We start from the raw sequence: 12,130 nt of genomic DNA on the forward strand, positions 1-12,130 counted from the left end.
CTGATCCATCCTAGGGGAGCCTGCCACCCCTCTCCTTGCCCTCTGCAAGGTCCTGTGTGGGGACAAGGGCCCAAGAATTCTAGCCCTGAGCCCAAGGCCACCGCCCTGAAGCTGCCCCCACTCTGAGCTGGCAGCTGTGGGCTGGGTCTGGCCCCTTCACTCACTCACATCCCCTCCTGTCCCCTGCAGGTCGGGGTGTTTCGTGGGCCTGTGTTGGTTTGACCACCATCTCTCACATTCATGCCATACTCCGTAGCTCCAGCCTTTCCAGCTTTACTTTTTTGGTTCAAGAAACATTAAGTAGGCACCAGCTGTGTATGGAGCCCCTTCAGGAAGCTCAGGCCATCCTGGGAAGGGACGGGACAATGCTGTGAAGATTAACACTGGGGCTCAGAGAAGCTAGGTCATTTTCCTAGGATCCCAGAGCTAGGAAACAGAGTGGCCAGGCCCTGGACTCAGTTCTTTTTTTCCATAACCCCTGTTGGCAATTTGAAGAGGGCCAGACTCTCCGGTACAAATGGTATTAATAACTAAGAGTTGCTGAGCACTTGCTATGTGCCCCATGGTTCTACCTGATCTACATTAATTAATCTCCACTTACCTTCCCTAAGTAGTATGACAATGGCTCTCAAAGTGGGGTCCCACACCAGCAGCACTGCATCACCTGGGAACTTGTTAGAAAGGCACATTCTCGGGGCGCCCGGGCGACTCAGATGGTTAAGCATCTGCCTTTGGCTCAGGTCATGATCTCGGGGTCCTGGAATCGAGCCCCACACCAGGCTCCCTGCTCAGTGGGGAGTCTGCTTCTCCCTCTTCCTCTACCCTCCACCTCGCTCGTGTGTGCTCTTTCTCAAATAAATAAATAAAATCTTAAAAAAGAAAAGAAAGGAAAAGGAAAGAAAAGGAAAAGAAAAAAGAAAAAAGATAAGATTCTCAAGTCCCCACGCCAGACTGCGGGAACCAGAAACGCTGGGGTGGGGCCCCTCCAGGTGATTCTGATGCATTGACATTTGCAAACCCAGAGGAGCTGAGGCACAGAGGTTAAATCACTTCCTTGAGGTCCTCCAGCTGGTAACTGCACAGCCCCAACTTAAGCCCAGAGCCCACAGCTCTCACCACTGTGCGCTCCGCCATCTTGGTGAGAAGCACCGGGAGCTCATGGGCCCGAGGGTGCTGAGGGAACCCTAAGAGTAGAGCTGCCGTGTGGTTACAGCTCCTGAACAGAGTTGGTTTTTGAAGAAGGCAGAGGATACTACAGAGGCCACAGTCAAGACTGAGAGGCAGGACTAACCAAACCACGTTGGGAGGGAAGGCGATGAGGCCGCCTCAGCTGGACTGGGAAGTCCCCTTGCAGGAGCAAGGCAGAGCTGAGGCTGGTAGTGGGGCTAGGAGCGGCGGGGAGGGGACAGACCCCGAGGCCTGCCCGAGCCCTTTCCTCGCGGGGCTCTCTCAGTCTTGTAGAGAGGAGGACATTGAATCAATGGCTTCATGCATAATGCCCAACTGCAACCTGTGATACCTGCTCCCGAGACCAGTGCAAGGGGGGCTTCTAGAGCGCAGAATGGAGGTGTGTCTTGGGGTCTCAGGGGTCAGGGGAGGCATCCCACTGACAGGAAAGTCCCACGGGGACACCGTGTATGAAGGCCCCAAGTGGGAACATATTTGGCAAAATTCCAGGAGCTGAAAACAAGGCCGGAGAGTGGTCGGGGATGGGGCAGAGACTAGTAGGGGCTTCACAGCAGTTCCGGGAGCCATCTCCACTGGATCCCTGGCACACGCACAGGGACCCCGCCCTGACACACCTGTCCTCTGACAACAGACCCTGGCTCCAGCACGTCTGGCCTGGGAGGAATGCCCCTAAGGACTTCGCCCTGAGGAGCACAGCAGTGTCAATAATGAGGGACTGAAGTAACCCTGTGCTGCCCAAAGCACTACCTGAGCACCATGCTGATGAGCCAGCTGATCCCAGGAGGAAGGGACAGCAACTTTTATGCTAATACGTATGTTTCATTTAGCACGTATCAGAAAAAAAGGGCACCAGCATATCAAACTGGTGATTTTTTTTTTTTAAATAAAAGCTTAGGAGGAGGCTAAGCTTAAAAAAAAAATCTATCAAGTGAATTATTTTAAAGAGATGTATGAAATAAAGGTTCACAGACAGGACAGAAGTCCTGAAAGTCATAGGCAAAACTCTGAAGTTCAGGAAAAATGAAGTGATCTGATGCAAAGACCCATCTCATAGGAGGGACTAGCATTCAGTTGATGACACACAAGGAGGACCAAAATTCAGGATGTCACACTCCACCCCTCTCCTGGGAGAGAATTTATCTGTTCCATCAACACACATTTACTGAGCACCTCCTACGTGCCAGTTCTATGCTGGGCTCTAGGGATACCGCAGTGACCAAGAAGAAACACTCTCTGACCTCATGGAGCTGACATCCTGTGGAACGGACAGATGATAATCAGATAAACAAGTGTTGGTCAGATAGCGTGCTAAGAAGGAAATTAAGCAGGATAGGACAGAATGTGCTGGGCCAGAATGTGCTGTTTTAGAAAGAGTAGAGAGCATTTGAGTAGAGAGCAGAAGGAAGCAAGGGAGGGAATTCTGTCCATTTCTGAGAAATGTAGATGCAGGGAAAAGCCAAGATCAGGTGCAAAGGCCCATAGTGGGAATGCACTTGTTATGCTCAGGAACAAGAAAGAAACCAGCATGCCTGGAGGGGGCTGGTGAACCAGAGCAGTTGCCCAAGGGCGCCTGATCACAGAAGGCCTTATAGGCCATGGTTAGGGCTCAGGCTTTTACTCAGAGTGAACTGGGTTGTCGTTGGAGGATGAGACACAGAGGAATGTTTCGGAGGGGCTGAGGTTTCTAAGACCCTGCTGACACCTGCGGGGACAATGAGCACAGCTGCTCAGCAGATGCAGGCAAAGGGCTCAGGAGGCCAAGAGAGAGGAAGTGGAGATGAGGAGAGCGGACAGGTCAGGACCTCTTTCGTAAGAGGAATTGATGGAGCTTGCTAAAGCAGGAGGGGAGGGAAAGAGAGGAATCCAAGATAGCCACTTCCTCAGCTGTTGAAGATGGTGGAAGGAACAAGTTCGTGAAGAACACGAGTGTGCTCTACTCGGGCCCCGTCAACAGGAACAGGCTGCTGGCACCCCTCCCTTGGGAAATGACAAGCTGAGGAAGAGTCAGAACCCATGGCATGGTGGCTCAGAGAGACGGGGACAGATGCAGGAGATGACGTCTGGCTGGGCTCGCGTAGAGCGGAGCAGGTCTTGTGTTGGCAGGGACAGGCCACCCCGTGTAGGAAGGAGGACGCCCAGGCACCAGGCCAGGGTCATGACAACATGGATCTCCTTTCCCTCTTCTCCCCCCAACCTCCCAGGTCCCCCCTGGCTGAGACAAGCCATCCCTGGTGGCGCCCAATCCTGTCCTGAGGACAGTGCGTGCAGTAGGCAGCTCTGATATCCTCATCGATGAAAGGGCTCCAGGCCAGGGCGGGCTACTCCCAAGCCTCCTCCCCTGGGCCAGGATTGGGGACGCATAGCACCGCTCAGGAGTAGCCAAGCCTCTCTCTTCCCCACCCTCCTGGCTTCTAACTCCAGCCTGCTCTCTGTACAGGAGGAGACAACCTCAGCCTCACGGGCCTCACGGGCCTCACGGGCCTCACGGGCTTTACGGGCTTCACGGGCCTCACGGGCCTCACGGGCCTCACGGGCAGGGCAGCAGCCAAACAGAAGACACTCCCCACCCCCATCCCAGAGTCTGGTCTGCCCAGAATATCTTCCCTGGATAATGGGAGGGAAACAATAGGGTCTCTCTGTCAAGCCCAGGCTAGAGCTGAGCAGCCAGAGGTGTGTGACTCAACGTCACCAAGGAGTGTTGGTCAAGCAGAGCAAGTGACAGTGTCCATAATACTAACAGCTCATTGTGACAGAGCACTCATTCTATGACAGCCACTGTGCGAAGTGCTTGCTGTGCTCATGATTTCTCATGCCACACCCACCAGGTCAGTCCTGCCAATATCCGATCCCATCATCTCCCTTAGAAGGGAAACTGAGGGATGTCACCACTGACAATTGGCAGGGCTGGGATTTGAATCCAGTTCTGTTTATCACATGCTTGTCATAAGCTGTGCCCGCAGCTGAGCGCATCACATGTGTAGCTGCACTAACCCTGTGAGGAAGGCGCTATTACTCTTCTCATTTTATAGTCCTGGGGAGGAGGCTCGGAGGGGTCACATGACTCACAGGGGGCACCTAGTTGCCTGGTTCCACTGCCTCCCCGGTTGGGGGGGTGGGATGTCACCCAAAATAGTGGTCACCCGCCACAGAAGAGGAGGCGTACCACCCAATGTCAATTAGAGGAAGAATTGTCAATTACAGGCGCCAGTGGAAGAATCATCAACAGGAAGGAATCATCGATTGCAGAAAGTATTTAGAACACCTGGTCACCCAAAATGGAGACCATCTACCTCTTTGGAGGAAAAGATGGAAGGACGAGTAAAGGCACCAAAGTCACAGAGTCCTGCTTCCACCCTGGCCTCCTCCATAAGCCCTTGGCCTCCAGAAGTCGAGGCACGTCCATGAGCCTATTGCCCAGTTTCCTCTTGTTAGAAGACTGTAAGCAATGCCTGGAGTTATGCCAGCAGAGGCCTCAGGCACTCCTAGGTGATGATCAGGGATTTAAGTCCCCAGTGGGTCTCTTGTCAGAGACCTTTGGGACCCTGTCCCCCAGCTAGAGTCCCCATTGGGATTGCTGGGGATTTTAACTTTTGATTTTGAAATATAGAATCACAGGAAGCTGCAAAAATAGAACTTTTTATTTTGAAATAATTATAGATTCACAGGAAGTTGCACAGATAGAATAGAGTGTCTAGTGTGCCCATATCCTACGCAAAGTTGGTACAGTATCAAAACCAGGAGTGTGGCATTAGTACAGTGTGTGTACAGTTCCAAGTCCTTTGATCACATGTCTAGATGTATGTGGCTATCACTACCAGCAAGATCCAGAATTAGTCCCTTACCACAAGGCTCTCCCTTATAGTCAAGCCCATTTCCCTTTGCCCCTGGCAACCAGCAATCTGTTTTCCATCTCTATCATTTTGTCATTTCAGGAATGTTACATAAAAGGAATCATATGTAACATGACCATTTGAGGTTGACTTTTTTTTTCTTACTCAGTATAATGCCCTTCAGAATCATTATCAATATTGTGCCCTGTTCTTGCTACTCCATGGTATGGATGGATCACAATTTAACTGTTCACCTACTAAGGGACATGCTGGTTGCTGCCAGTTTTTGGCTATTACAAATAAAGCTGCTGTGAACAATTGTGTAAAGGTTTGTGTGTGGACATAAGTTTTCATTTTGGGGGGATAAATGCCTAGGAATGCAATTGATGAGTCATATGGTAGGTGTATTTTTTTGTTTTGTTTTTTAAGAAACTCATAAACGATGTTCCCGAGTGGCTGTACCATTTTATATTCTTACCAGCAATGTATGAATGATCCAGTTTCACTGTATCTGTCACCGACATGTGGTATTGTCATTAGTTTTTATTTTGGCTGTTCTAATAGTTATGTAGTGATATCTTATCATGGTCTTGGTTTGCATTTCACTGATGGCCAGTGATGTTGAACATCTCTTTAGGTACTTATTAGCCATCCGTGTATCCCCTTCAGTGAAATGTCTCTTCATGACTTTTGCCCATTTTCTAATTGCCCATACAATGCACTTACTTAAAGTGTACACTTCAGTGGTTTTATGTTCACAGTGGTTTATATTCACAGAGTTGTGCAACCATCACCACAATCATTTTAAAATGTTTTATTTTAAATAAACTCCATGCCACACCTGGGGCTCAAACTCATGACCTGGAGATCAAGTTTCATGTTCTACTGACTGAGCGAGCCAGGCACTCTCAACCACAATCAATTTTAGAACATTTCATCACCCTCAAAGTAAACCCATGCCCATTAGCAGTCAGCTCCCATTTCCTCTCAGCACCCCCACCCAGCTCTAGGCAACCATTAAATCTACTTTGCATCTCTATAGATTTTCTTTTTCTAGACATTTCATATAAATGGAATCATACAATATGTGGTCTTTTGTGATCATCCTTTTTAACTTAATGTTTCTATGTTCAGCTGTGTGGTAGCATCTATCAGTACTTTATTTCTTTTTATTGCCAAATATTTTATTGTATGGATATACCGTATTTTCTTTATCCATTCATCACTTGAAGGACACCTGGGCTGTTCCTACCTTTTGGCTTTTATGAATAATGTTATTATGCACATTTGTGTTCAAATTTCTGGGTGGTTATGTTTTTCCCTTAGGTATATACCTAGGAGTGGAAGTGCAGAGTTATATGGTAATTCTACATTTAACCTTCTGAGGAACTGTTTTGAGATTGTTTTCCAAAGTGGGTGGAGAATTTTACATTCCTACCAGCAATATATAAAAGATTCAGTTACTGCACATCCTTTCCAGCATTTGATATTGCCACTGTTTTTAATTTTAGCTGTCTAACAATAATAGGTGTGGTGGTAGTATTACCTCTTTGTGATCTTAATTTGCATTTCTCTAAAGGCTAGTGATTGTTGAACATCTTTTTATTATTTTATTTATTTTTTATTATTAGTTTCAGGGGTAGAGTTCAGTGATTCATCAGTTGCATACAACACCCAGTGTGAACATCTTTTTATATGATTATTTTCCATCCATATATGTCATCTTCAGGGAAATGTCTCCTCATGTCTTTTGCCCATTGTGAAAATTAATGAAGAAAAACCTCACTAAAATGGAGCAGGGAGGCTAGAAGGGGAAGCTAAAAGGGGGAGCCATTCCACTCAATGTCAATTACAGGAAGAATGGTTAACTATAGACCCCAAAAGAAGAATTCTCAACAGGTAAGTATCCTCAATTTACAGGCCCCAACAAGAAATCAACTACCCCTGCAACTCAGCCAATGAGAAACTGTTATCACCCTGGACTTGTGTTTTTCTCCAACAGACTTGCATTCCAAACAACCCCTTTTAACTTCTTCCTTGTCCATAAAATAGCGTTCCTCTCCTTTGTTTGTTGGACTATGCCTTTTACCATAGCTTGTTTGTCCTGCATTGCAATTCTGTTATTCCCGAATAAACTAATTTTTGCTGGTAAAATAACTTACCGGTTTATTTTTAGGCTTAACACCATCGTCTAATTTTATTTTTTTAATGTTGAGTTTTGAGAGTTCTTTATATATATGCATTCTAGATATGCAAATATTCTCTTCCAGTTTGTAGTTGGTCTTTTCATTGTCTTAACAAGGCCTTTCACAGAGCAAGACGAAACAAAACCCACAAATTTTTAATTTTGATGAATTTCAATTTATAGATTTTTAGGAGTTATGCTTTTGGTCTCATGTCTAAGAATGCTTCATCAGGCCCTATGTCCCAAAGATTTTCCCCCATGTTACCTTCTAAAAGTTTTATAGTTTAATGTTTTGCATACAAATCTATGATCCCCACTTTGAGTTCATTTTTGTATGAAGTGTGAGGTTTGAGTTGAGGTTCATGTTTTGCTTATGGATATAGCCAATTGCTCCAGCACCATTTGTTGAAAACTTATATTTCTTCCATTGGATTGCTTTTGCTTCTTTATAAAAAATTAGTTGGCCACATTTATTTGGGGTCATTTCTGGGTTCTTTAGTTCATTCAGTTGATCTATGTATTTATTCCCCCCACCAATAACAGACAGTTTTGATTACTGTATATTACTTTATAATAAGCTTTGAAATCAAGTAGAGTGACCACCCCTTTATTCTTCTTCAGAAATGTTCTATCTAGGGGCACTTGGGTGGCTCAGTCAGTTGAGTGACCGACTCTTGATTTCAGCTCAAGTCATGGGATCAAGCCCCCCATCAGGCTCCATGCTCAGCAGGGAGTCTGCTTGAAGATTCTCTCCCTCTCCCTCTGCCTCTCCCCTTGCTCACGCACATGCTCTTTCTCTAAAATAAATAAATAAATAAATAAATAAATAAATAAATAAATAAATAATCTTAAAAAAAGAAATGTTCTATTCTAGTTCTCTGTCTTTCTATATAGACTTTAAAATAATCTTGTCTATAGCTACACAAACTTTTGCTGGGATCTTGAAAGTAGTTGCATGCAATTTGCTTGTCAACTTGGGGAGAATTGACATCTTTATTGTATTTAGTCTTCCAGTTCATGAATGTGGTATTTATTTAGGTCTTCTTTTATTTTTTCAGCACTGTTTTGTCATTTTCTTGTATATGTTTTGTTATATTTATTACATCTAATTATTTTTTTAAAAGCCATTATAGGTGGAATTGTATTTTACATTTCAGTTTCCACATGTTCATTGTCAATATAAAAAAAGTGACTAATATTTATATTGATCCTGTATTCTGCAACCTTGCTGAACTTCCAGTACTACACTGAGTAGAGTGGTGACAGTGGGCATCCTTGCCTTGTTCCCAATCTGAGAGGGGAAAGTATTCAGTCTTTCAGTATTGATATATTAGCTTCGTGTTTTTTTAGGTTAGTTATAGATTGTCAAGTTGAGGAATTTCCTCTCTATTCCTGGTTTTCAGAGAGTTTTTGTCACAAATGGGTGTTGAATTGTCAAATGTTTTTTTCTACAACAATTTATATGATCATCTGATTTTTATTCTTTATCCCATTAATATGATTACATTGTTTGATTTTCAGATATTGAATCAGCCTTGCATCCCTGGAATAATAGCTACTTGGTCATAGTGTATAATTCTTTTTATATATTGCTGAATCCTATCTGCTAATATTTTGGTAAAATTTTGCCCCCATATTCATGAGAAATATTGGTCTGTAGTTTTCCTTTATACCATTTTGTCTTTTTTGTTTGTTTGTTTTAGGGTAATCCTGGCTTCAAAGAATGAGTTGAGAAGTGTTCCCTCTACTATTTTCTGGAAGAGATCATGTTGCATTGGTGTTACTTCTTCAAACATTGGCTTGAATTCTCCAGTAAAGCCATATGTGCCTGGAGATTTTTTTCTCATGTTTTAAATTATCTCAGTAGTTATAGGGCTATTCAAATTACCTGACGGCTCCCTGCTCAGCCAGGAATCTGCTTGTTCCTCTCCCTGTGCCCTGCTTGTGCTCTCTCTCTCTCAATCTCTCTCTCAAAATAAATAAAATCTTTTAAAAACCCCAAATTACCTAATTGACATTTGGTGAGTTGTGGTAGTTTGTAGTTTTTGAGGAATTGATCCATTTAATCTAAATTTTGAAATTTATGTGCAAGAGTTGTTCATAGTATTCCCTCACTACCTTTTTGATGTCTGCGGGACCTGTAGCAATATACCATTTCATTCTTGATGTTAGCAATTTGTCTTCTCTCTTTTGTCAGCCTTGCTAGAGATTTGTCAGTTTTATTGGTCTTTTCATGAACTAGATATTTAATTATCTCTATTATTTCTCTGTTTTCAGTTTCATTGATTTCTGCCTTTGTATTTATTATTTCCTTCCTTATGCTTGTTTGGGTTTATTTTTCTCTTATTTTCTAGCTTCTAGAGATGGAAACTTATATTGTTCATTTGAGGCTTTTCTTCCTTTTTTTCAAAGATTTATTTATTTTAGAGAGCTAGAGAGAGGGAGAGGGAGAGAGAGAATCTCAAGCAGACTCCCCGCTGAGTGTGGAGCTTGACGTGGGCTCGATACCATGACCCTGAGATCATGACCTGAGCTGAAATCAAGAGTCAGATGCTTAACCTACTGAGTCTACTTAACCAGGGGCCCCTAAAGCCTTTTTCTTTTAATGTAAGCATTCAATGCTATAAATTTCCGTCCTGTACTTAGCTGTGTCCCACAAAATTTGATAAGTTCTATTTTCATTTTCTTTCAGTTCAATGTATTTTTTTTTTACATTTCCCTTGAGATTTTTCTCTTTGACCCATAGATTATTTTACCACCTCCCCAACCTCTGTCTCTGAACCAATCTGTTCTTTGTATCTATGAGTTCATTTTGTTTGTTTGTTTTTTAGATTCCACATAATAAGTGAGGTCAGACAGTGTTTGTTTTTCTGTTTGGCTTATTTCACTTAGCATAATGCCCTTAAGGTCCATCCATGTGGTCACAAATGGCAAGATTTCCTTCTTTCTTATGGCTGAATAATATTTCATTGTATATGCACACCACATTTTCCTTATCCATTCATCCACTGATGCACACTTAGGTTGCTTCTATGTCTTGGCTATTGTAAATAATGCTGCAGTGAACTTGGAGGTGCCATAGTTTTTGAATTAGTGTTTTCACTTTGTTTTGGTAAATACCCAGAAGTGAAATTCCTGGACTGTATGTTAGTTCTATTTTTAATATTTTGAGGAACTGGCATGGTTTTTGAGTTAACTTCCTTCAGATAAACACCCAGAAGTGGAACTGCTCAGACATACGGTACTTCTATTTTTAATTTTTTGGAAGAAATCAAATTTCTTTTGATTAATGTTGGTATAGTATATCCTTTTACATTATTTTATTTTCAACTTACCTATCTGATTATATTTGAAGTTATTTTCTTATGGACAGCATATAGTTGGGTCATGTTTTTTATTCACTCTGTCAATCTCTTTTTTCATTTGTGTATTTACACTACTTACATTTAGTGTAATACTTACATGGTAAGGCTTAAACTTGTCATTTTGTTCTTGTTTTTTCTTTGTTCTCTCTGTTTTTAATTTCTGTTTTTTTCCTCCCTTCCTGTGGGTCTCTTGAACTATTTTATTTTTATTTTTTAAGATTTTATATAATTAATAGAGAGAGCGCGAGAGAGCGAACAGGGGGATCAGCAGGCAGAGAGAGAGAGGGAGAAGCAGGCTCCCCACTGAGCAGGGAGCCTGATGCGGGACTCAGTCCCAGAACTCTGGGATCATGACCTGAGCCGAAGGCAGACGCTCAACTGACTGAGCCACCCGGGTGTCCCTCTCTTGAACAATTTTAAAATTCCATTTTACTTACCTATAGTGGTTTTGAGTATATCACTTTGTATAGCTTTTTTAGTGATTGATCTAAGTATTACATTATATAGAACTTACCAAAATCTACTGGCTTCAACATTTTACCAGTTCAAGTATAGAAACCTCACCTCCCTCCACATCCCTTTACCCTCTCCTGTTTATAATTGTCTTAAATACTTCCTCTACATACACTAAGAACAGCATTACACAGTGTTATGGTTTTTACTTTGATTGCCAAGCATAATTTAGAAAACTCAAGAAGAGAAGGAAAGTCTATTTTATTTACCCATAGGTTTGCTCTTTCCATGTTCTTTCTTCCTTTTTGATGTTCCAAGATTTCTTCTTTTTTTAAAATCATTTTCTTTCTGTTTAGGGAATTCCCTTTAGCCATCCTTTTTGGGTCTCTGTTGGTTAAAAATTCCTTTAGCTTTCCTTCATCTGAGGATGTCTTGATTTCCTCTTCATTCCTGAAGGATATTTTCACTAGATATAAGTTTCCAGGTTGATAGTTCTTTTCTTTCAGTACCTGAGAAATATTGTTTCAGTTCCTTAGTCCTCCATGCTTTTTGATATGAAATCTACTGTCATTTGAATGGGTTTTCTCCCTATAGGTAATGAGTCATTTCTCTGTGGTTGCTTTCAAGATTTTTTCTTTGTCTTTAGTTTTTAGAAGTTTGACTATTATGTGTCTTGCCATGGATTTCTTTGGGTTTATCTTGTTTGGGATTCACTCAGCTTCTTGAATCTGATGTATGGGTTTTGTTTGTTTGTTTTGTCAAATTAGGGACATTATTTCTTCAAATGTTTTCTAAGCCCCTGCCTCACCATCTTTCTCCTCTCCTTCTGAGACGCCAATGACTTTAATGTTAGATCTTTTGTCATACTAGCCACACATGCCCCTGAGGCTCTGTTCATTTATTTTTTCAGTTTATTTTCTCTCTGCTGTTCAAATTGGTTAAATTCTATTGTTCTATGTTCCATTTCACTGATCGTTATTTCTATAATCCCCATTCTGCTGTTGAGCCCATTCATTAAGGTTTTTGTTACTGTATTTTTTTTAGTTCTAGAATTTCCTTTTGATTCTTCTTTATAGCTTCCTTCTTTACTGACATGCTCTATTTTTTTC

This window comes from Phoca vitulina, unplaced genomic scaffold, assembly GCF_004348235.1.
Source record: "Phoca vitulina isolate PV1807 unplaced genomic scaffold, GSC_HSeal_1.0 scaffold58, whole genome shotgun sequence".
Classification (NCBI taxonomy): Eukaryota; Metazoa; Chordata; class Mammalia; order Carnivora; family Phocidae; genus Phoca; species Phoca vitulina.